Source organism: Columba livia, chromosome 3 (genome assembly GCF_036013475.1).
Source record: "Columba livia isolate bColLiv1 breed racing homer chromosome 3, bColLiv1.pat.W.v2, whole genome shotgun sequence".
Taxonomy (NCBI): Eukaryota; Metazoa; Chordata; class Aves; order Columbiformes; family Columbidae; genus Columba; species Columba livia.
Genome location: NC_088604.1, coordinates 50,141,689 through 50,167,459, shown reverse-complemented (window position 1 = coordinate 50,167,459; position 25,771 = coordinate 50,141,689). Strand labels below are relative to the sequence as shown.

The window sequence follows — 25,771 nt, the reverse complement described above, 5'->3', positions numbered from 1 at the left end:
TCTCTCTGCTAGGCTTCTTTTGCTTAAAAAAAATAAAAACAAACACAACAAAACACAGAAGGGTTTAGTCAGAGAATGTTTTTCATATGATTTATAGGATTTGAAAAACTCAATACCAGTTGCGCTGAACTGGGTTCTTCAATCTGTCAATGCCACTACCAGTGTCTATTCAGCACTCCCTCTGTTCGCAGTGCAGTGGACTATAATACTTTATTTCATACATCATTTCATATTCTGAAATGTATACTTGTACATTATACATCCAATAAATTGCACTGCGCAGCGCTGAACATGTGGTCTGATCTAGTATTGTAAGATTGCCCAGCAAGTTAAGTAAAAAAAAGATCAGTTTGGGAAAAACTAGGTAGTCTCACTTCATTGCCCTGCTCATAACAGAAAAAAAAAGGTTTACAATCTACTACCTTTTTGTTCTGGTCTCTGAACACTTACTTCTATGCTCAGTGGTCCCCAAAGTTCAGCGAAGCAGTGGTGCTTGTGCTGATTTCATTTGATTCCTTCTGCAAGATTACCTTAGCACATCTGGTAAAAATTAGATAAACAGATTAGTTACAGTTCTGTTTTCAGTTAGTTTCTTGAAGCCTCTGCCCTCTCTTGTCTGTTGCAGAGGAAAGGCATAAATTTCTGATAGGAACACAGGTTCTCATTGCTGGTCCCAGTTAGGGATTCCGCAGAGAGTGTCAAGCCTAATAAGGTTTCGGGAACTGCAGGTCCATAATTTGTGACAAGGACAGTGCTGCTGCTGATGCACCTGAGCTAAAAGCGCTGGTTGTCAAATAAATAGAGGCTCCCTAATCCACAGAAATATGTCACAGATTTGCAGTTTTAATTAATCTGTAATCAACCTAACACCAGCTACATTTCAACTGTATTATTCAACTGTGTACATTTTTTGGTGTTCTATAAAGCAGGCAAATGACTTCGTAGAATACTCAGGCATTAATATCTTCCTGAGTTTTAACTCTTTGATGCCATCTTTTTTTTCCACCTTACTATGAGACACCTGATAGCTACAGTGGGGCTGCTTTAGCATAACAGATAGACATGTAAACATGTTATTTTCTTTGACACCTGGCAGGCAGACATTACTGTTGCCATGCCTAATGGACGACAGAAACCGTGAAGCAGTGGGTATCCGTGGCCACGGCTGACACATGCACAGTGCAGAAGAGGGCTGCTTCATGTTTCCAAGGCTGTGCTACTCTTGACTTCATGTAAGGACAAGACACTGCTCCTTTTGGCAATGGAGAAAAATGAATATCAAGAGTGCCAAGAAAAGCTTTAAACATTCGGCTTGCCTGGTAGTCAGATGTTTTTGAACGAAGGTACACCAATGATGAGTGAAGGTGCAACCTTGAGCAAAGCCTTTTGTCACTCCCTTTGCTGCAGACCTTGAGGTGGGAGCGGTCGGGAGCTCCTGCTGCATGTGGAGGGCAGCCTGTCTTTCAGGAGAGACTGTTCCCTAGGAGTACTGTGGGCAGCACTTTCTGCCCCAATAACTTTCAGGTTTCACTTAAATCTGTCATCTTTGTCTCTTGGGACCTCAGCTGACTGGAGTCAAATTCACCTTTTGTTTACAATATTCAACCGCTAGGCTAAATATATATATACACATGCTTGTATGTACATATACACACGCATATATATAAGTTATGTTCAATTTCCCTAAATTTAAGATGCGGTTTCTGAGAATATGTATAGCAAACACAAGGATGTGCTAGGTCTCACAGTTGCTTTCCTGGATTTTCACATAATAAAGAAAGCTTTGTTTATTATTTCATCTACAAACTCTCTGTTAACCAAAGCAGCAATGTCTTGCTTGAGTTTACACAGAACCTGAAATTAGAATCAAATTCTGCTCGCCTCCTGCAGATGCCCCTCACAGTGCACCCTGGGAACAAGAAATGTATATCCACAACAGAAGAAAGTCCATCTTCATTGCCTTCAAGTTAAAACAAAACAAACCAAAAAAAGTCCACTGAACATTAAGGCCAAGGAGGGTGCAGTTGATGTGATTTGAAGCTGGGGCTTCAATTTCAAAATGTTGGCAGCTGAGAGCTTAAATGAGGATTATCAAGACCAGTCAGGAAAGGGCTGATTATCTCCGAGAGGAAATCACAGCAGCTCTTAGGCCTATGGTGTTGCCTGGCTGTCACAGCAGAGAATTTGGCGCGTATCTCTTACAGAACGGGAATCGAGAAAGGAGCAAAGGTAAGACCTCTGGGACCGTGTATAAAGACCCTGTTCTTAGGAGTTTTCCTTACAAAATACATCACAATGCCAAATAGACCTGTTTCCGTTCACCCAATCTATATAAGCAAAACAAATGAGGCTCATTTTGGGTGCTGAACTTTCACCCATGATTTTCCTTTTGGACTCTTTTATGTATGTATTCTTTCTCTGTATAGTGATAGTACAAATATATATATATGTATATGTATGTATATAAATATATACATACACATGTGTGTATAAATATATATGCATGATTAGATGGGTGCTGACTTAGAGGGAATGCAAATGGATGCTTAGGCTCTTTGGTGCTCCATTTTCCTTTTTCATTTCAGAACGATGAGTTGCACGTCACAGCATCGTATTAACATATAACTGGGAATGCACTAAAACATTATGCTACGAGACAATTATAATCATTACTAGTTCCTGGTTCTTTAAGATGGCTAATATTTATTATTATTATTATTAAGAACAAAGGTTTCATAGTTTCCGTGCTACAACTGACTTTTATTCTTGTAAAACATACCATGCCATTCAATCAGATATTGTCTGGAAGGCATCCCACCTACAGCTATCAGACTATGAGACTAAACTATTTTGCAGCTGCAAACTGTGGACAGTGAATGAACCTCTACTGAAGGAGTGATCCCTATTGCAAGAACTTTTCTGAACTTTTTACATCTGTCTGACCATTTTTGTTCCTGTGTCAAAGCTGATCATGATATTGCCATCTGAAGGTCATATGGCTGTTTTGAGTTAAATAAACAGCACATTTTCTGCCTTAAGGTAAACATCTTGTCCCCACCAAGATGAATGTTGTAGTGTCTGTGCTAGGTGTGCTGTTGCTCAGCTGATCCAGTGATATTTCAGGGCAGGAAATGAGAGCAAGGAGAGAGAAAGAAACATAATATTTTATTCACATCTTCACAATTTTTTGTCTCAAAATAAATAATGACATTTGACCTTTCTCTGAGATAACATGGAAACTGAGACACATGATTATTTTTCTTGTGCCTTCACCTTGAAGACATCACAACCACTTATCAGAATACACTTGACTCCCCTTTCCCTAGATAAAAAGGCAGCAATAAAAATAATAAACCTTTCATCCCAGCTCACGGAGTAGCTAACCAAAATATCTAGCTAATTAGGGTCTTTTTTGCCCCTGTTTTCTTCTTCTTCTTGGACCAGAGGAGGGTTTACAAGCCTTTTACAGGTGGGAGCACAGAAATCTCTGGGGGGAAATGGCTTCTCTGTTGTGAGTGTGTGCAAAGGCACTGACATGAAGGAGCAGCCTCCCTGGCTGCCACACGAGACTATGGCAAGGCAGTGGTAAAGCCAGCTCAGGAGATGAGGAAGCAAAGTCTCTGCTGCCAAAATGTAGAAGCAAAATGTTGGATTTTGGGGGTATGAGGCACACAGATAGTTCATTGGATAGCACATAGAGTGTGCAGCCTTTGTGTGATTGTACAGTGATACTTGTTCTTCCTGGATCCTTTCCAGCTGAGATTTACATCTGGTCTAAGATGGAGAGCTGTAGCCATTTGCAGGCAACTGCTCAGCTGTACCGCAGGCTGTATCTTGTTGAAAAGCATGGAAAATCAGCAAGTTAGACTGTACCAATTCAGTTTGTTGACAGCTGAGGAAAGGACCCTTCTATTTACAGACTGCTAATTAAAGCGAAGTAGTAAGAGAGCAAAGGGAGGATGTATTCTGAGTGCCACTGTACTGGAGATGTTATGATTTGAAAAATACAAACTGTCTAAGCTTAAATAAATAAATAAATAAATAAAAAGATATTAAACCAAAACAAAGCTAGAAATCTGACAGAGAATAATTGAGGAATAAAAGTGGCTTTGGTAGATTAGACCCAGAGAATCTTTTTTAAGATAGAAAAGATAAGGTTTCAAGATAAAATCCTCCAGCACTGCTTTTCATTTGCCATACAGGTTCAGCCTGTTGGATGGTATGCTGTCTCCCTCACCTCTCGGTTCTCAATGTAATATTGCGCGGGAGTCTGCAATCTCATATGCTGACCACTGACTTGCAAATATGTGGTGTGCATTTGTCTGTGTTTGTTGCCTTGTTTGCTTCACAAACCCTTGATGGAAATCTGATAATACCACAGTTATGGGGAAGATAATATTAGCGCACAAGACAGTGGACTACCTATATGAGCTGAAGCTACTGGAGATTAAGCCCTGCATTTACTGGGTGTATGTAAAAACAAAACATACTGTATTGGTGTCCTTTTTCCCAGCACATGCCACTGGGGCAGCTGTGTGGCATCTGTAATTCCAATTCAGTGTAAATCCACCAGAGAAGAGTTTGACCAATTGTGCACGTATTCATTCAAAGAATGTCATTCCCTAAAACTGTCTATGGAAACTATTTTAATCACCCTATCAAGTTAATACTACTTGCAATTCATTTAAAGAAAGGAAATACCATGAAGAAAATATATTGGGTGAAGTTTTCTGGCTTGTGTTTTCCAGGAAGTAATTTCTGGCCTTTAAAGTCTGTGACTTCATGAAGATGGAATGATGCTCCTTCATGACAGCACACATGTGTTCTTAAAATCATTACAAATGCCTGGCTTTAGTATTTACAATTTCCTGAGAACTTGTTTTTCAGTGGTGGAATCTCTGCAGATAATCTTAAAGTGAATACAACTCAATTTTACTTTAGGGCTTATTGGATAGTCTTTTAAGGAACTTTCTGCTTCTTGTCATGCCCAGTTTCCACTTATGGGATCTCACAGGCTTCACAACAGACCTTTTGATTTTTTAAGAGAGAGATAAAACAAGCAAACAACAGCAACGACAGATGCCAGCATTTTTTCCTTAATGAAATATTGCCTATAAATCTAAAACTGTAGTACTTCTGACTCCATAGCAGAAAGCTGAAGTTCTGGACTGTTTTTATTTTTGGGATAAAGGTTCTGACCCCTTGAGTTGCTGGGATTTTTGAGGGGTGTAAAGTTATACCACACTCTGTAGATGTTAAGATTAGTTGAATGACTTATTGTGCAGTTTGAAACATCAAGCTCAAAAGAAAAAAGCAAAATCTGTCTGTACTGAAGAGCTGAAGACAAGATGATAGAGTAGGTTTCTTATATGCATTTGCAAGTTTAAGTTAGCTTTGGCTTGGTTCACTTTGTTAACTTTCAATGTCATATACACACATGGTTCTTCAGTTACCTAGTAAACTACTGTTAAAAACTTCAAATGCAGTAAGAAATTGCTTTTGCTTGTTTTACAAAGGTATGGTTTTCATTGGTAGATACTGAATCCTTCAAACCAACAAGGCTTCTTGGAGAAGTCTTGTCAAGATGGGAACTTAGGTTCGGATGCTTCTTGAAAATTATGATGGCTGCCACAAAACAAACCAGCATAATTTATCATGACAGCAAGGTGAGATGATAACTGACCCTCACTGAGGGGCATATCAGTTCTTCCTGCATGACCACACAGATCAGTCCCTGTGGTTTAAATAAGAAAATTATTAAAGTAAGGCATCTTTTAACATAAGTTTAAGAAGACTGAAATGGCAACTGCAACATATACTACAGAGTTACTCAGTGACTGGCCTTTCCTCCGCTCCTGCGCAAACCTGAGAGCTGCCATATACTCATGACAGCTAGGTCAGTGGAAATGGCTTTGACCTTTGGGATGCACAGATATCTCTAATAAAAAATTTACAACAGGCTTAAGCACTGGAGCACTATCTGGCACTCTGCCATTTTAATTTGGTTGTGAATTTCTTCTGTGCTGATGCTAGCTAGATATTTTTCTGGAAAGAGCAGCAAGTTCAGTATTACACATTTCACTCCTGTACAGGATGTCACATGTTCCAGTAGTTTTGCTTGGGCCGTTTTTGATTCTTCTTTCTTACAAAAATGAAAGAGCAGGGGTTTTCTCCCACTACAAGTAATGTCCAAGACAGTCCCTCAGTGAGATGCTTACACTTCCACCCAGTCACAATAAAAACGAAATACCAGGATACATGGCAGAACATAAATTAGGAAAAGCTATGGTAACAGGAAGCAAGTTTTGCTACACTGTTGCAAACCACTGGAGAACAAGTTGGATCCTCGTTGCTTCTATTCATCTACCTGTCTTGCAAAAAAACAAAAAACAACAACAACAAAAAACAACTTGGAATTTTAGCATTTTTTATTACTTGCTCAGTGCTTCTTGATAGAAATTCTGAAATTTCATTCTGGAGTAAAGGCCTGAATTCTGACGAGTATGACATTTTTGTCTGTTAGCACTTAGAAGGCTGAACTTGGCAGGCTTGCAGAGCTCAAATTCAACACGTGAGAGTATTCTGGCATCTTTGAAGGTGAGATACTAAATCCTTGCAGGCTAAATTTCATTTTTTAACTGTGAGAAGAGGGAAGGGAGGATTCATTCACATTCATATAGCTTAGCACTTGCCATGAAGTGCACCTTTGGCCCTGGGACAGTGTGGATAAACAAAGGACTAGGATTCTGAAACAAAAGAGAGAGACACAAAATGAGAGTCCATACAGCACCAGAACTGGCCAAAAATGCTTGTTGAATTTGCCTCAGCTGGCTGGTCATCCAAAATTAATGTGACAGGGAATGATAATGCATAATCGGGGTGTGAGTGTTTCCACAGTCATTAGGGGAGGCTGTACATCTGAGGGAGGAAGGTGATCTGGGTGGCTGTTCTGTTACAGATGCCACCCAGCACACTGGGTTTTGGCTGCTTCTGCAACTGTTTTTAATGTCTGGCCTCTCTCCTTCCCTCTCATATGAAATTTAGAGTATGCTGTAGCTGACACTTTCTGCATATTAACAGGTAAATTCTGACAAGGAGCACAAGTTCTTACCATGTCAGAAAGTTCTGTTGTAATTTTGTGGCCAGAAGCCACAGATGTCTATACCAGAGTGAAGCTAAATCAGAAATACATGTGATATTTTAAAATACCCTGTTTCCCTTGATCTTGTTTGCCATATCTTACCGTATATAAATACAATTTTTGGGTTGTTTTTTTTTTTTCAATTTTTTACACATATTCTGATTTATTAAAGGATAAAGTGAAATATTTTTTAGAGCAAAAGAACTTAAGGAATCTCATGATGGAGATGATCTGTGTATATCCAGCACAATACTCTCTCTGTCAGAGGTAATAGGGTCTCTTGAGGAGACCATGGCAGCCTGGTTCTTCCTGCAGTCTACTGCTTGACACTCCCTCATCATCCATGTCTGCTGTGTCAAGGAGCATGCATTCCACCTCATCTTTTTCATGTCCATGCTTGAAGGCAGCTTTCTGAATGTTCTGGTCCTGCCTACCTGAGCTACCTGTGGCAGGTTTCACTCCCCAGAGGTTTACTACACATAGTGAGGAGAGGTACTGCTGTTACCGCTTCTCTCAGCTCCCTTGTGTTGTTGGAAGCCCTACCAGGTTTGGTACTGCAGGGCTTGTCCACCATCTCCATGGTTTCAAAATATTTGTCGCATGCTCCCTCATCTACCTCTTCTCCAAACCTGAAAAATCCCAGTCTATCATTGGAAAAACAAAACCAAAACAAACCAAAAAAAAAAAAAGAAAAAAGAAAAAAAGCTTCCCAAAAAAGCCCAGAAACAAGAGTGTTTTATGCCTGTTCTAAGTGGCACTTATCTCACAGTGGTTTTTCAAATGTGCAATTTCCTTGATTTCATATAACTGTTGGTTTTCTCTTGTCTAAAAGAGAATATTCAGAGCTGTTATTCTTACTAAGATAATTAACTAAATAGTTATATCTGTAATTCAGCTGCAATTTTAATATCTTGTAGAAATATACAGTATCTCTTCAGGCATTCTCTTCATTTCATCTTAAAAAGTTAATAGTGTCATGTTACATTATGAAAAATATGGTGCAATTATTGACAAAGACTTCATAAGAGAGGATGATAACAATAATACCTGGGGGAAATTTCTGTTTCTCTAAGCACAGAGACATAAAGACAATAAAATCAATGTAATATTCATTGGAACAAAGTAGAAGAATTTTTTTGCAATAGAGTCTGATCCTCATCAGAGTTTTCTTCCCTTTGTTTAAGATAACAGTATGCTTAGGGGAAAATCTGGATAAGATACAAGCTTTGGCCAAAATATGTGGAAAAAAAAAAAAAGAAAAGCCTTCTAATCAGCTACAGATTTTCTACTTCATTCCCTGGAGCTGAGTGGGGGATTATAGATTGAGCCAGTTGTGTCCCTAGTGCTTCATGAAGAAGGATCTTTCCCCTTAGTCTCAGCGTAGGTTTCCGACACAGATATGTATGAGTTATGTATGTGAAGGGTGGACGTACAAATGCTTTTGCAGCTCTTAACAAACGTTAGGAGGGGGGGTTACCACTTGGACTGATTCAGCATTTAGTGTTTTCACAGTTAAGTGACCCTCAGAAAAGCCTGTGAAGGACGGAGTTAAGTTTTGCAATACTCACTTTACAGACGGAGAAACTCAGCACATAGGTAATCAAGGAAATTACTGCAGAGTAAACTTGGCTGTGAATTACCCCATGCCTTACTACTTGTTAACTTCTGGACATCAGGTAAAAATTTTAGCTGCACAATTTGTTAGCAACCTCAGTTTCACTTTAACAAATAGCTTTTTCTGTTTTACAGACACGTTCCAATTTGTAATTTCAGTAAGAGCTAGGCAGTCAGCTCTTTTTAAATTGTTAACACAGTTAGCTTGTGCACCATTGCACGTACTACTGGTTTCTTTTCAGCATATTTAGCAATAAATTCCTTCATGTCCTGTGTATGGTATGTCAGAGGACTGAGAAATGCCTGGCAGAAGCAGAAGTAGAATACAGTACTTAGTGTCTAGGCCACCCTTCATGTAATCACCTACTTCATACATTGTCCTGGTGTTCAGTTGTATTAGTATTATTAATCACCAATTTAAAATACAATAGGTGAAGGAAAGTGTGATGAATGTTTATGGGTCATGACAGTTATCTTTTAACTTACTCTCTGGCAAAACAGTAGCGGAGTCGTATTTCTCATTTCATTCTTTTCGTTAGTCATTCATTGAACAGATCTCTAAATAACAAGTCAGAAACATTAATGCATTCACGGTTTCAATGTTAACTGCCTTTTCCAGAAAACAAGTATATTCCTGCTTCCTCCCCCACCCCCGTGTTTCACACAAATAAAAGCCATTTTTGTTAACTACTGTCTCATTTTGCATTTTTCAGAAATGCACTCCTTTAAAAACTACCTTTTTAAATGGTCTTATGTCCATTGGCCCATTTGTAACCATTTGAGGCAATGGATTATTTGCTGCTATAGATTAATGTTTGTGGTTGTTTCGCCCTGACACCCTTTTCCCAACAGCTACTCAAGACAGTAGCTAAATAGTTATTAACTATTCATGAGCTACTCGTATGACCTACTTCTAATCTTTATGTCTTGTGTCAGGCACAGATTCAGCATGGAGAGGCAAGGGGCTGCAGTGAGCAACCTAGCTCCAGTGCTAATTATAAGGTTGCTTGCTCTTAATTTCATGTTTTTATTTCAAGACCTCCTTCCCCTCACACCTAATCGAAAGAGGTATGTGCTATACCATGTTTCAAAGATGGACATTAAATGCAGGATAGTTCAAAATAATTAATTAACAGTTTGTCGAGGGTTAAGATTGTGGGGTGACAATAAAACCCTGGCAGATGTATTGTTAACCCCCTCTTCCCCCCCCCCCCCCCTTCCCCCTCCCTCTCCCCCCTTTCCACTAAGGAGAGGCGATTGGGAGGAAAAGAAGGACAGAGTGAAGAGAGTTGGAAAAATTAAAGATGTTTTACTAATGCTACTAATAAGAATAGAGAAAATAATACAAAATATACAAAACCAATCTTGAAAGTCTCAGCAACTGCAGAGCCGGCAACCAAAGTCCTAGATTAGACTCTGCAGCCAATCGGAGCTGGATTCAGTCTCTCACTAGGCCTCAGTTCGCAGGGACGACTAGCAAGGTCCTCTTCTAATGCCGGCCATAAGCAGAAGGGAAAAGGCAAAAAGGGAAAAGCCCACGAGAGACTCGTGATCTCCCACTTTTATATGAAGTATTCACGTGAATGGAATGTTATACACAGTTGGTCAGTTTCTTGGTCTCTTTCTTCTCGTTGCCCCTCTCGCGAGATGTCCATCCGTGCTTATCAATAAGTTTGCATTCCATTGCTAGGTTTACCAAAACATGTGTTTGGTTCTCCAGGAAGATGCAGTTAATATGAAGGCTTTAGCTGACAGGCAAATTCACTGAAAGAGAAACTTGTTTTTAACAAAACCAGGACACAGTTCAAAGGGAGAACAAAACAGGAGAGAAAAGGTGTTCACGGGAAAAATTCAGGAGCCAGACACTAACACAGTCTGCTGCTTTTAGAGTAATAACAGCATTGTCGTTGTGAAATATTTGTTGATATATCAATCTCTAGCTTAGAATTTGGTTGGGAGTTATGAATTTTCAGTTCACTCATTTTTCCCTTCAAAGGCTGCCATTCTTTCTGTATAAGGTTGAATTACAATAATCACACAAGAGCAAGATCTGAACTTCCGACCTTCTGATCGTTACAGGCAAGTCAGACTTTTCTGCTTCTACTTTCTCTCTCAGACTCAGACTAGCTGACAATTTTTTTTCTTGCCTTTTTTTTTTTTTTTTTTTTATTTAACCAATCTTTCAACAGATGAGCTTGCAGAAGAAAAATGTTGCCATAATGGCATTTTAAAAATACTTCTGGCAATTGCTGATATGACAGTACTTCTTTTCCTTCTCCTTCCCAGATGGGCAGATAGTTACCACTTTTTTTTGCCTAAAAGTTTCCTACCACATGATGCTGACACACATCACTTTTTCTTTTTTACTAAGAACATGCTGAATCTGTTCTTTTTAACCCTTTTCCTATTCTGAAATAAAAATAAAAGCAAATGTCAATCTGGAGTTGTTGCTCTTCCTATAATATATGGCTTACTCGAATTTTCCCATCACACAAGTTTAAGTCCAAGAATGTTGGCACTGAATTGGTGAATGTACCTGCATCTGTAGCAATCCTGATTTTCCCTTCCAAAAATGCTCTAATCTACCATGATGACTGAGGACATCAGTCTTCTATGTGGTGGAAAAAACTATATCTTAAACGCTTTAGAGTGAGGAAGGAAATGAAAAGAGATATTCCACTTTCACTACAAGTGACCCAATAACTAGGCTGTTGCCCAAACCATAAACACTTTTTCTGTAGCAGTCATTTTCACGAAGCGTTAGTACTGCTTAATCTGGAATTAGACTGCAGGAGTAGATCCCATATTATGGGTCTTCTTGTAGAAGAATTTACCCCGCAGTTTGGTTTCCTAACACCTGTCAGGAGGAAGCCCTTTCTAGGGTTTTCTGTTGGCTGCCTTGCCATACAAGCTTTCACATGTACAAATCTTCTCCGAGATATTTCTAGATAGACCTTGGGGCTTTAAAGCATCATGGTGGTGTCAGGTGCTTCACTTTTATGATCATTGACAACTAGCTAAGCATTACAGATATTATTTCATGTTGCTTGGGTTCCTAAGTTCTGTTATCCCAACCGAATTATTGTATGTCCTTTAGGCAGCTAAATGTTCCTTTGATTTTAGTGATGTAAGCATTCTGCTTTATAAAATATCAAGCTTCTTTTGTAAGCCTTCACTTTTTCTGTAATTTGGGCTCCTGTAAGGCATCTCAAAAGGGGTTCCTGAAAACTGAATTAATTCCTAAAACTAGCCACCAGTAGTTATTAATTGAAAACCTGGGCAACAAACTTCAGGCATTTATTGGAGAACATTTGGTAAATATGTTGTCCTTTGGATTCACTGTTACTCTAAACACAAATGTGAATGAAGAAATTGAGTGTTAAAATGACTGAGCTAGAAAGCTGGCCAATTAGGAATAGTGTGAGGCTACACCTGCCTCCAACTATGGGTAATCTATACCTGAAGCTGTGACAAAGAGGAGTGTAAAGGGAATTTCGAAGGAGGAAAACATCAGTCAGCAGATACTGATTAGAGATAGTGACAAATTTGTCAGCAATAGTTTGATAAAATACATTTTCCAGTTTTCTTCTTTATAAAATCTCTGTAAAGAAAAAATGAAATTCTTCTATTTATTTTTTCAAAATGTCTTGGTATTTGCTCAGAGATTCCCCTTTGGTTTGTATTTCTTTCATGCTAAGCTTTCCACTCACCTCTTACCATCCAAAAACTAGGATGCATTGTCAGTCTTAGCTACACAGAACTATTTTTGTCTAGTGTCAGATATTTCATGGGCATAACATCTGACACAGCACAAAACTTAAATCTATTTTCTCCAGTCCCATCTTAAAGGTCAGGGATCAGGGAAGAGACATTACCATGTGTATATTTCACTATTTAGTTTTCAAGTTTATGAAGCTATAAACAGCAATAATATACTTTCATTATGCAAACAGATTAAAAAAATCAAATGAGCTGTCTGGCCAAGTGTAATTAAGCCCCCAATTTGAATAGTTCTTACAAAAAATGTGTGAGGTTAGCAATCTCTTCTTGCAGATACTGAACTTGTTTGCTAGAGTTGCTGTGGAAAGTGGGCAAAAAAAAGCCGCTATGTGGATGAGTATGAAACAAATGCATTAAAACAACTGGAACAGCTCTCTGTGGAAAATGCATTGCTCAGCAATAAGGATAATTCATCAATATTTCCAAGCTAGGAAGAGTTGGAGAAGGACCCATTTGGAAGAAAACCAAGCTAGAATACGCCCAATTACTGGGCCTTAACTGCTTCCAAGATTTTTTAGAAGGTTGTGCTGGTTCGTACTGACAAGTGTTCCCTTTTGGCATCCCAGCCCTTCCTGGGCATACCAGCAGTGTGTGTGCAACAGCCCAGCCTCAGCAGTGGAGGGCACCAGTCCAGCCTTCTTCTGTCAGCTCTGTTTCCCAATTGTCTTCACTATTTATTATTCGTCCAAGAGATAGCTCACATAGGGCCATCAGTAATGTTCATGCAGCTATTTGTATTGACTTTGAAATAAAGTTTTTGGGTAAGCTACAGGGGAGAGGGATTAAGGACAATGAAGTCATACTGATTCATAAACACATTGTCATTACCTTTAACTTAGTGCTCTAAATTGTGGCAGTATGTCATAGTGAGACATTTTGTTCCTATTACAGCATGTATAGCATGTAGTAGGGAATTTTATATTCAAACCAGACACATGAAAGTTGGCTGGAAACATCACCATCTTAAAATGTACAGCATTCTTTGTAAAGTGAGATGAATCCGGCTCTAATGTGAGAAACAGTACCATGGAGGGACACCAGCTCTGGCTGATATGCACCTGGTTTTATCACTAAAAACATTTGCACAGACAAATTAGAGTAATCCGTAATATTGTTAATATTTAAGGGCTTATTTCTCAAGCAATGTTGTCAGAGAAGCACCAATTACCCTTAATTGAGGCCATAGCTGTCCACTCTTCCTCCATTAGTTTACCATTATGTGGACTATCATCTCCACCAAGTCAATAATGTGAATGTGTGAAAAAGAATAAGGAATCGAGTCCTTTAACTGGACTGTTACTTTGATATGTTTGAGTATTTAATCTTTCTACCTCGCGTTACAATAAACATAGAGTCTAAGCTCAAGATATTTGGCAAGGTCCTTCAAAGGGCCAACAATTTTAGGCAGGCGACTTTTATCATCATCATTTCAAGTAGCATTTTAACGATGTTAAAATGAAAACCTCTATCTCCCTTGCTAGTCTCTCACTTTTTAAGCAGATAAGTCTCTCCTACAGTGATATTTAGAGTGGCCATCTTGCTGCCACCACATATTTTGTATGTTAAACATTTAATTTAATAGCTAAAGCCTCTTAATCCTTCTCTTTTCTCTTTCTCTTTATTATCAATAATATTGCAAGATGTGAAATGCCAGTGTCCTCTGTCACGTCTTCTTAACCATTGCATTTAAACACAAGGTCTTCCCAACACAAGCCTCTTCAGACCATTAAAATCTCCTTTCTCATCTTTATAAAATGGAAAGTACATTAATTTGCATTTCACTTCAGCTAAACATGTAATTATATGCAAATACTTTATACAAACTGCAACTGGAAATTGAAAAATTTCCGTCTGAATGTACACGCTTATTTCAGGCAAATTTTAGAAAGATGGGGTCATTAGCATGGTCAGAATTAAATCCATGTTCAAATTCAAATGAATACTCATGGAAAAGTTTCCAGTACTTCTTCTAGTATAACATATAACAGAGTTGAATTTCTTACAACCATTTCCCTATAGAGTACGAAGACTCTAATCCTTTTGGAAAGATTAGAACAAATTAACTCAAATTTTGGATTACTTCTGAGCTGGTTCCTGTCAAGGAGCCTCTGTAGCAGAGTGCCTTGTTAGTACTCCCCATGGATGGTGCTCTCCCACATCAAATCCTCATTTGGTCAAGGACTGACGTGGGAAAGGTATAAGCTTGTGAAGACTGTCTCAACTCCCTTTGATAACTTTTGCATTTTTCTCCAGGAATCAGAAGATAATTCAGGTTGCAAGGACACTCAGGAGGTCTCTGCTCCAGTGTCCTTCCTAGGTAGGGTCATCTGTGAGGTCAGGCCAGCTTGTTCATGGACCTGTTGAGGGAGGACTTCAAAATCTCTAAGTATGGAAGCTCTCTGGTAGGCCTTTTCCACCCTTATATGTCTACACAGTGAATTTTTTCCCTTGTATCCAATACAAACCTCTGTTATTTCTTTTTATGCCCACATCTCTCCTTCTCTTGCCATACACTTCTATAAAGAACCTGTCAACTAATGCCATAAATCATGCAGTCTATGTAAGACTGAATACATTTTAATAGCAGAGAATTCTGTCAGGACAGAGATACATTTCATTCTTATGTGACTGACTTATGACTTGATTTCAGAAAGCAAAAAGACAGAGAAAGGCTGAGGACTCAGTAACTAACTGAAGAATGATTCCTAGGGAAAAGAGAAGGCTAAGACAGTCAATTTATTTAAGATATATTTGTGGAAGTAGAAAATCTCAGACAGAAAGATGACACACTTCTTACACTACGTGCAGGCTAGTGAGAGCATCAATAGATTACTCTCTTCCCCTCTGTAGTGTACTAGAATAATATTAAAAGAGAGTTAATAAGCTGGAGAGGGTTTCGAAAGGAAAATGGAATAAATCATGTGTCCGAAATCTACTTCAAAATTAATTAATAAACTAAATCTATGTATCAGAATGAGTAGAAAAGTTATAGTTTGGATATGATTTACAAGCATGTTCATAAAGACAGTATCTTTATGTAAACAATAATTAAAGAGCTAAAATGAAATAAATGAGCTGGAAATTGGACATTGCCACATTTTCAGACATTTTGTTCTAAATTCTAAGGTGATATTTTTGATATATTAGTGCAAAAATCTGTATTTCATTCCAAAAAAATCTCCAAAAATGTCTCATTAAGACTATGTTGAATAATAAATTTACATATTTTATTCCACACTTTCAATTTAGATACAGTTTCTGATGTAACATGTTTTTTCTACTAAGAGCATTTTGTCTTGCTCAGAAGTGACTCTTACTCATCTCAATTTCGGTTTCTTGTCCTGGGAGCTCTTGTTCCTTCTTTTTCTTTCTCTTTGGTAGAAGCACACCACAAGGTCAGACCACAGCTTATCCTGACTTATAATAACCTCTGCAAAGGACCTATGATTGGACAGACCTGCAGCCATAATCAGTTTGGAGACAGCATTCCTGAACAAGGAAACTCCTTTGCTTGGAGTCATGATTTCATAGATGATGAGTTCTATCCGTGTAAGAAATTTAAGCAATATAAGCCTCTGCAGTTTGTCTCCTAAGCAGCCGAGACTACAATGGACATAAAAGATCTATCCTGCTTTGATATCTCAGAGAGCGTCAAATGCAGCCCAAAGTCACAGGTGCTGTTCCTAGAGGGTGCATAGACTCCTGATGCTCTTTGATTTCAATGAGACAAAAGCAACAAAAGACTGCAGAAAGCTTAACCCCAGCTCTCTTAAAAATAACAAACGACTGAAATTCAGGATTTCTGAGAGTACTGCATAAATACTAGGTATTTAACAGTCCTACAAACTTCCTGTAGATTTAATGGGGACAGATCAGTACCACTGGAAGGTGCTTCAAATCAACAGTATGACTAATGTCTCAGATAAGGGGAAGAACCTGCCTTCTAGAAGGCCTGCATTCTCTGCAGAAGGAGCTTAGACAAATATTTTGGACCAAACATGTTATACTAACAGAGACATCTGCCTCAGGCTGAGCCATATCCCACTGTGAAACAGCAAGTGAATATGTGGTATAAGAGAAGGATGGTTTATTGTCACAGAGAAATTCTCTGTAATGAGTTACAGGTTTACATCCCCAAAGGTGGTCAGAAAATTTGGAAGGGGCTTTTATGTGAAGTACATAAGCATAGCTAACTTACCTTCAACTTATGTTCTAGGTGCGAGGAACATTTCTCTACCTCCTGTAACACAGGAAACAGCCAGACATATACAAGTTAAAAGAATATATACATATATGTGAACATTTACACATGCGTATGCACATATATTTGTGTTTTCCAATAAAGTATTCCATTCCAATTATCATATTTTGTATGACTAGATAAGGCTCAGATATTAGGTGATATATGTGAACTAAAAATCACAGAAAATGGAATAGAAATATATCTGCTAAGATTTACTTTCAACGGAAACTCATCTCATTTCAGATTTCAATTCTGTGACTTAGACTTCATTTAAAAAAAAAGCACTGTAATGGCTGTGAGCTTTCAAAAGAACTCAAACCTGTTTTTACAACACTGGTCGATGATTCACAGATTTCTAACAAAATCAGGCAAATGTAGGGCTTTTAGATGGAGTTCTCCTTTGAGAATTTGAAGTGAAGCTTAAGGATAGCTGTAAGTAAAGCATTTCTAGAGTCTCAACCAAGAGACGAGGTTTTAAGCAGGTCTGGTTCTGGTGATGATAGGAATTCCATCTTGTAGGGGACAATATTGTTGATTTGTGGCCATTTACAATAATTACATTTTCACAATGGTTAGATTTATTATCTAGAGTCATAACATTTCAGAAATGTCCATAGACACTAGAAAAGACAACAACAGCATCATTTATACTGCCATAAACTATGCCTATGAATCTATAATCATTTAAGTTGGATTGAATAAGTGTAGTTTGATTTTTTTATATATATAATGAGGAATAAACATGCCTTGTAAATAATTACAAACCACTACTTTATTGAAGAGTGGCATTTATTAAGGTCTTGAACTATTTTAGTTATGAAATACATTTCTGTAGCTGATAGATTTAATGAAAAACAACAACAAAAACCTCAAAAAACTTTAATAACACTAGAACCAAAGAAAAACAATGAAATTCAGCTCTTTTGTCACCAATGAATAGCCTGTTCCTTCCTCTCAACTGAAGAATGGTTTTCAGTAACTGGAACCAGAGTGTCTTATTTCAATCCCAAACTGCCTCTATTTGTAGACCTCATAGCAAAAAAAGAGAAAGTTTATGCCAGGTGTAATTTTGGTATTACGTTATAAAGCAAAGGTTGAATAAAAGTGGGAGTAAAACTAATGCTCTAATGAGCAGGAATAAAACTCATGTCATCCAGTGTCACATTTGCAGATGATAATACGAACAAGGTGCTCAGGTGGTATTAGTTAGGGCCTAAAAAACCCAGCATAAATTTGCAGTCTTTGCTCACAGTCCCAATAACTTTTCTAGCTTTAAACTGTTAACTGTTTACCTTGATATTCATATGGTATTTTGTATATAATAATTAAAAAAAAAATCACTGCTACTTTTCCAATCAAAGTGCATAGGCATGATGCTGAAGACATTTTGAATTCATTAAGAACACTGGCAGAAGTGACTGCAATGAAGATATGCTTACATATATACTGGAGAAATATGACACATATATATGCATATGTGTAGGTGTGTATAAATACATAGACATGAGAAAAACTGACAAGTTAGGTCAATGATTTTGTTTTACTTTCATTTTTACATTTATGATTTTATGTAATATATTCTGCAATGACACATTATTTACAACAGACTGCAGACTGAAGTCCTTAATTAACTAATCTCCTACAAAAACAATTTACACGATGCCTAAAATTGATAAAAATTAAGCAAAGTTATAACTAAAATTAATTAAACAAAATTCCAGTGAATGAAACGATGGGGCCGCGATTTATTTCTAGCAAAATGGGAAACATAATAATACCTTTTTATGCATAGGTCAATGTTATATGTGTACTGATTTAGCGTGCTTCCTGGATTCACCACACACGTATTCACACGTACCGAGTATCAGGACATAACCTGTCTCTGCCTGTGTAAATGGGTAACTTGAATCCACTGAATGGGTATGCATGATGGTGTTTATTGAATGTTTCAAGTTTTCTATTAATGCTTTGTTTCCCCCACCTCCTATATGAGTGTTCAGATTTCTGTAAGTGGTTCTTTGATGTGTGCTCATAAACATGGAGGGATTTCCCCTCTCTGCTCCTTTCCTTCAATTCCCTCTTTGTGCTTAGAACAATAATTCAACAACTAGCCTTTGTCTGTGTTGTATTTACAGCTATGCTCCCCTCAAAGACCAATTTATTTATTTATCTGTCTGTCTATTTTATTTCTCTATCTATCCACCTATTTAGTTAGTTAGTTAGTTGGAAAGGAAGGACTGAGATGCATGCAGGAGAAAAGTTTTGGGCATCCTTGCAGGCACTGCTTGGAGGAGAGCAGTCCCTCCAATAGGGATATGTTTTTTCGTCACTTCTACAGCTTCTCAGCAGCTGTTGCATCACATTACAGTTATTTTCAGTTTGCCAATGTGCCTTTACAAATGAGACTATAATATCTATAGCAAAAAAGGGTCCTTTCTTTTTTATTTTGATATTACTTTTTCCCAGACTGGTTTGGCGAGTCACTTGAAAACTTCCATGCCCCTGTATATATGCAAAACGCCCTCTAGCACTGGGAAAACTCTATCCCCTGTTGCAGAAAGTTAATGTAAAAGATATAACTAAATCACCCCTCTACTCCCAAAAGCAAAGGCTCTACCATCCTCATCCCACCCAAATCTTACCAGAAAAGACTTTAACAGGCCTCACATGCAGCTTGCTTTCTCAATCACTGTGTTAGCTTCCAGGAAGATTTGTGACACTTCATGTGCCTTTTTTTGCTGGGAAAAGTGTAGTATCTTTTTTTTAAAATTTTGTTACCATGAAGGCTTGAACTATAATCTTCCTTATGTGTTTTTCCTTCTTCAATTTACAGTATTCCAGCTGGCATGAAGTCTCTGCCTTTTTTAAAAAAAAAAAACAAAACTAAAGCTCTTACAGTGTCTGCCATTTGCTACTCTGGGCTGATTACAATCCCACATCATCTCCTGTTTTGTAAATATACTATGGTTATTGACATGATGAACTGAACAGTTATCCTTTAGTGAGATCTACCACATTTTCTCTAATGCTGAAGAAATCATAACTGTGAGCAATAGTGATGATTTCTAATGAAATATAAAAGACAAACACCCTTGATGAAGAACATAATTCATAGTAGACATTCTTCCAAGCCCTTATGTTATTGTTTTTTTAAGAATATCGTATCATCAGAGTGATACATGACTAAATGTATCCAACTTCACTACCACACAATTGGTTCTTCTCCTATGCCATTTTTGCATTGATGTATTTTCTGGGTTATATGTAACTCATGGATATGTAAGATGCTGTGATTGCCTAAAACAAAACCAAACAATGTTTCCTTCAGAACACTTGTCCTCATCCTCTGCTGCTCTTATCCTCTGTATAACCTCAAGAAGTAACATAATTGGGGTAAATTATGCAAACATTTCAGATCATGGATGCCAAATTCACCATTTAAAGTTCCAAGTCATTCTATTTTCTCTGACAAATTTCTGCACCAGAAAAATTAAGCAGCTACAGAGAATGCTTCTTTTGGGGGAAACAAATCCAATGCTTCATTTCAGGCTGTTCCTAAAGGAACCTCCTTTTCCAGAGGTAGAATGTTAGACATTTTTTGGAAAAGAAAGAAAGAAACAAACAAAACCAGACACCATACACTGCTCTCCAAGTATATAATAACTTTCAGATCAAATAGACAGGTTTGGGAGATTTTTTTCCTGTCTTTTGGTGGGATGGACTTAGTGGGATACTGATGTGTTTGATTTCTCCATCCTCTCCCTCTATTTGTCGGTGAGTACTTTTAAGGAGACAATAATGTGATACATGTGTGTATGTATTTCTGTACATGGATAAAGATGTATTAAATATATAAATTATTCAATATATGTAGGACTTGCCATACATAAAGAGTGTTCCTTCCCCATGGGAAGAAAGTCTACCCTTACTTTCTTGAAGGCATACAAAAAATGAACGATGCTCAAACATAAAGAAAAAAAGCTCATTTTTCTTACTTTGAGGATACTGTGCACTTTGTGCTCAGGTATAATTTGCCTTGTAAATTTACCAGTTTTGTTAGAAAAAGAGTTGGCTAGAGTCTCTTCAAAATTACTTGTCATGACTGTGCTACCTATACTATATGCAGCATGTCTGGCTTTGTACTGCTTGCCTTCACAAATGGCTGTAACAGAGTGCACTGAAACTTAAAGCGGGGTCTGGCATCACATTTGCACCTAAAAGCCAAGGCACTGAAACAGAGAAGTCTATCCAAGCGTATTACATGAATGCCATTGTCTGCCACTCAGCCAGCCAGCTCTCAGGCTCTCTTTTTTATTACTACTACTACGATTATTATTATTACTGTTATTACAACCCTGTTTTCCTTCACAGATGCTATCGCAAATCTACTTTTCCTGCAGTAAGAGCGCGCACGGATAGTGAGGAACGAGAGAATGTACAAACACGGGAACTCCCAGCAGGGCAAACTGGAGCCAAGAAGAGGCAGCCAGCTCTCTGTGAAGCTTCCTGAAACTAATCTTGGCGCTCTGGAAATGACATGAATGGCTAATGCTCACCATGAATGCTGAAAGGCATGCAGCTCTCGTCTGACTGCCTACTGCCCCCATCCTCAGAGGAGGCTCTGAGAGCAAAAGGTCAGGGGGATAATCCTGCACCTGCAGCCCACAGAGGACCAGGAGCTCAGCTCCCAACCAGCCCTGCCGTAATTGATGCTAATTGTTACGGAGCCAAGGCGCCCTTCCACGGAGGAGCAGGTGGGAGCCTTTGTTGCACTTGGGACCATTATACTAATAACAAGCTTATGATTCTCTGCACAGGCTTAGGAGTACAAAGGCACAGGCAGTACTTTGGAGAGCCCCTTAAAAGGTTTACTGGGCGTCTCCTAACATGATGAAGTAAAAGTCCCTGAGAGTGAAGGCACAGAACATATTGAAGAATAAAAAGGGCAGTACCTGCTGGCCAGAAAAGCCGTGAACAAACCTGGGGGATGTGACTTCGGGAGCTTTAAGCTGCAGCTGACAGCTTCTGTGGAGACAGAGATTTAGCACCCTGTCATCTGTGAGAAGAATCAGGTGCAAGCGGCTACTTCAGGGACCTAGAGAGCTCCCATGAGAATTTTCTCTTGAGCTGCCCATCTGTTTGCAAGTTATGATGTGAAAGGGCACTGAAAAATGAGAGGAAAAAGAAAGGAAAGGAGTCCAGCTGCTGATATGATATTGGGTTATGGTCAGACAAAAAGCGAGTAATTGCTAATACTAAAATGTTGTGATTCTTTTTTTTTCTTATTCCCTTCCTCTATGCTTAAAAGGATTGCTCCCCCCCACCCCCTGCAGACCACCAGACACCCAGCTAGAAGAAAGGAGTGTAGCTCCCATGAGTATGAGAGAGTGTAAACAGACCATACTGAAAGATATATCTCAACGTTTTGCAATCCTGTTGATGTCACTTTAGTAAATATCACAGCATTAGAAACAAAATCAGGACTGAACACTGAAGACACTATAAATAAAAATAAACACCTTAAGAATGGAAAGAAATAGCCTCAATCAGTATGCTTCCATGTATGGTTTATGTACACTGTGTGGTGTACGAAACAATTGCAAAAATAGTAAAGAACTTCTCAAAAGCCCACACAAGCATGCCTGCATATTCAAGCAAACAAACAAAATGAGGGAAAATAAGAGAAGAAAACAAACAAACTGTTGGCTAATTTTAACAGGCTTGTGAGTAAGTCTGGAAACTCCATGCAAAATCACCTATGAATTTCTCAGAAACCAATTAGAGGCTCTTTTAAAAACCCTGGAGTAAGTGACATTTTGGATAGGCTTTTCTCATCACTGGTACACAAATATGTGATTTATACTGCAGTCAGTGGATTGCATTAAAAAGTTAATGCATGCTGCTTGACGATGTCACATACTGCATCGGGTGGTATAGATTATATCGACCATTTTATGTAATTTACTGTTATTTTTTTTTCAGAGCCTGACACTGAGGTGTAGTTAAGCTCCTAATTTAATCTTGTGTCTCTTAGCTTTATGAAATCACTGTGCCTAGGGAAGCTGACATGGTGATCCCTTAAAAAGTCTGTTACATCTTTACAAATAAAATAATAATAAAACAACAACAGCAACAACAACAACAACAACAACAAATATTCTTGAAGGCATTAGGTTAGAAGCAGAAAGGGGAGAAATCATTTATGGAAAATTACAAAACCATTCAGATAGCACAAGGAGACACTTTCAAATATAGACATCAGGTTACTCAGGGGTCTACAGTCACAGTCAAGCATCACCTGCTCCTCCAAATCCCTTTTAATGGTCTCAGAATCACAGAATGGTTAGGGTTGGAAAGGAACTCTGGAAATATCTAGGTCCTTTAAGTATAAGCAACCTATGCAATTTTAAAAACAGAACTCAAAGTCATTAATTTGGTGTGCAGAAGTCATTGATTTGGCTTAAGAATCATGGCAATTCAGTATCAATAAACAAACAACAATCCCAAAAGCACTGGCTAGGCTTCTTTTAATTCTCTCTTCTGTGCTTCAAAGGTAGAGGCTTGACTTTGCCTGTAGCCTGAGTATTAGCAAATTATTTTCTTCCTTGAGAAATAATTTCTGAAGATTTTTTTTAAGAATTGCAGAGTTCCAGAAACTGGAAAATCTAAGCTCCCACAGTGTTCTTCGAAAAACAGCAGAATTAGCTTCATTTTATGGTACTAGCACACCTGGAAAATACAGAACCAAGATTTAAATCACTAAGATATTGGAAGGAAAAAAAATAATCACCTGTAATAACTGGTATTCTGCTTGAATTATTTTGCTGGCTTTGCTGTACTGTATCACACTAATTGATTAGCCGTTTTCGCAGTATCACAATATCACAGTATGTTTGGGCTTGGAAGGGACCTCAAAAGATCATCTAGTCCAATCCCCCTGCTGGAGCAGGAACGCCTAGGTGAGGTCGCACAGGAACATGTCCAGGTGGGTTTTGAATGTCTCCAGAGAAGGAGACTCCACAACCTCCCTGGGCAGCCTGTTCCAGTGCTCTGTCATCCTCACTGAGAAGAAGTTTTTTCTCAAATTTAAGTGGAACCTCTTGTGTTCCAGCTTGATCCCATTACCCCTTGTCCTATCATTGTTTGCCACCGAGAAGAGCCTGGCTCCATCCTCGTGGCACTCACCATTTATATATTTATAAACATTAATAAGGTCACCCCTCAGTCTCCTCTTCTCTAAACTAAAGACACCCAGCTCCCTCAGCCTTTCCTCATAAAGGAGGTGCTCCACTCCCTTAATCATCTTTGTTGCCCTACGCTGGACCCTCTCCAGCAGTTCCCTGTCCTTCTTGAACTGAAGGGCCCAGAACTGGACACAATATTCCAGATGTGGTCTCACCAGGGCGGAGTAGAGGGGAAGGAGAACCTCTCTCAATCTACTAACCACTCCACTTGCTGGGAAATGAACATACAGAAAGGGTATGGTTCCTGCCTTTGGTATCACATCAGCTAGGAAGCGACAAAGTGACGTTGGGTGGTTTGGCCTGGCCTACGGAATCTAGCAATCTAGCAAACTACATTATGTTTTGGTTTGTTGCTTTTTTTTTTTTTTTTTTTTTTTTTTTTCCAGAAAGGTTTAAATCCTTAAGCCCACTAGGAGAGGAGCAAGGAAGTTTCAGGCAGATGCATGCTCTCGGGTAGGAAGGCTGGCTTCCTAAGCGGTTCTGCCAGATGTCCGCTGCTGAAAAGAGGGTACAAACTGTTTCCCTGCTGTGGCTATGTGGTTGCAGATGAGAGGAAGCTGCTCCCGACAGGGACATCAACTGAGCTTCATGCCATGAAATTTCCCGACTCTATGTCTCAAGTTCCAGGCAAATGTGCTTGTCGGGCACTGTGCAAGGCTGGCAGCCTGCGCCTGGCTTGTGAGTAGCAGAGTCAGAGGGATATGGGCCTAGCTATAGAGTAAGTAAGAAAACAAAACAAAACAAAACAAAACAAAACAAAACAAAACAAAAACAACTGAGAGATCTCCAAACTCAGAGAGAAATCTTTAACTGGTCTGTTCAGGTCTCTGTACCTCAGGACTGTCTGCACAACCATGGCTGGAGCAGAGATCTGTAGCCCATTTCCCACCACCCAGAGCTGGGAAATTAATATCAGCCCATTCTGGAGGGTAACAAATATCCCCTAGATCTAGACGATGCTGTCTTTAAGCAGACGCAGAATGGAGTTAGTCTTGTAAAGGCAATGGAGGTAGGAGGGTAAACCAGAAAGTAAGGTGATAATGCTCTTCTCCTTAAAAGCATCCTTGAGATACAATTAACTAGAACACATGGTTCCCAGTTTAGCACTAGAGTAGGAGTTGCTTTGCGTTTAGTGGTCTTGTTGGCTGCCCTTCACTACAAATTCAGTCAGGACATAACGGAAGCAACAGGGTAGTCACAAGCTGAGAAAATTAGAATAGTGGCAACATCTACATGCAGTGCGTTAGTATAATTTCCTGAAAATTTTAAAGTTTTGCAAAGAATTAATATTTTTATCCACTCTGGGTACTGAAGACCAATTTTCTGATGAGAATGTCAACAACTGGGATGTAATTTTTCACACATTACTTCAGCAACCTGGCTAAAAGAAGAGACTGTTTATTCCTTTCCAAGGAAATCCTGTTATCAGGAGTTCCATATCCTTATTCACACATTGATAGAGAGTGCAGCACTGACTAGAGGAGGGCATAATAATATTAAAAAAAAAAAAATAAAAAAGGAACCACACAAAAAGAAAAAGGTGATTATGTGTTTCTATCCATTGTACCCACAATACCATATTTTTCAAAATTTCCCAACATACTGTTAATATATGTATGTTTTATGAGAAACAATAGACTAGCAGTACATTTACTTTTGTCAAGAGCCTTTGCACTGACATTTTGGAGAGTTGCATGAACTCCCCTCCATTGCTTTGTAGGTGGAAGGTAGACTGTAGGATCATCATTG

At 38.6% G+C, this 25,771-nt stretch overlaps 1 long non-coding RNA gene across 2 annotated transcripts; it reads right to left on the bottom strand.

The window, feature by feature from the left end:
• Positions 1-3,178: 3,178 nt before the first annotated feature.
• LOC135579035 (uncharacterized) lies at positions 3,179-11,299 on the bottom strand. 2 transcript variants are annotated; one of them, XR_010471299.1, is made up of 3 exons: positions 10,111-11,299; positions 9,242-9,313; positions 3,179-6,746 (listed from the first exon to the last, which is right to left on the bottom strand). It is a non-coding gene; the product is annotated as an uncharacterized LOC135579035 (long non-coding RNA). The 2 variants fall into 2 exon arrangements; XR_010471300.1 differs by having other exon boundaries at positions 10,116-11,299.
• Between the last annotated feature and the right edge of the window lie 14,472 nt (positions 11,300-25,771).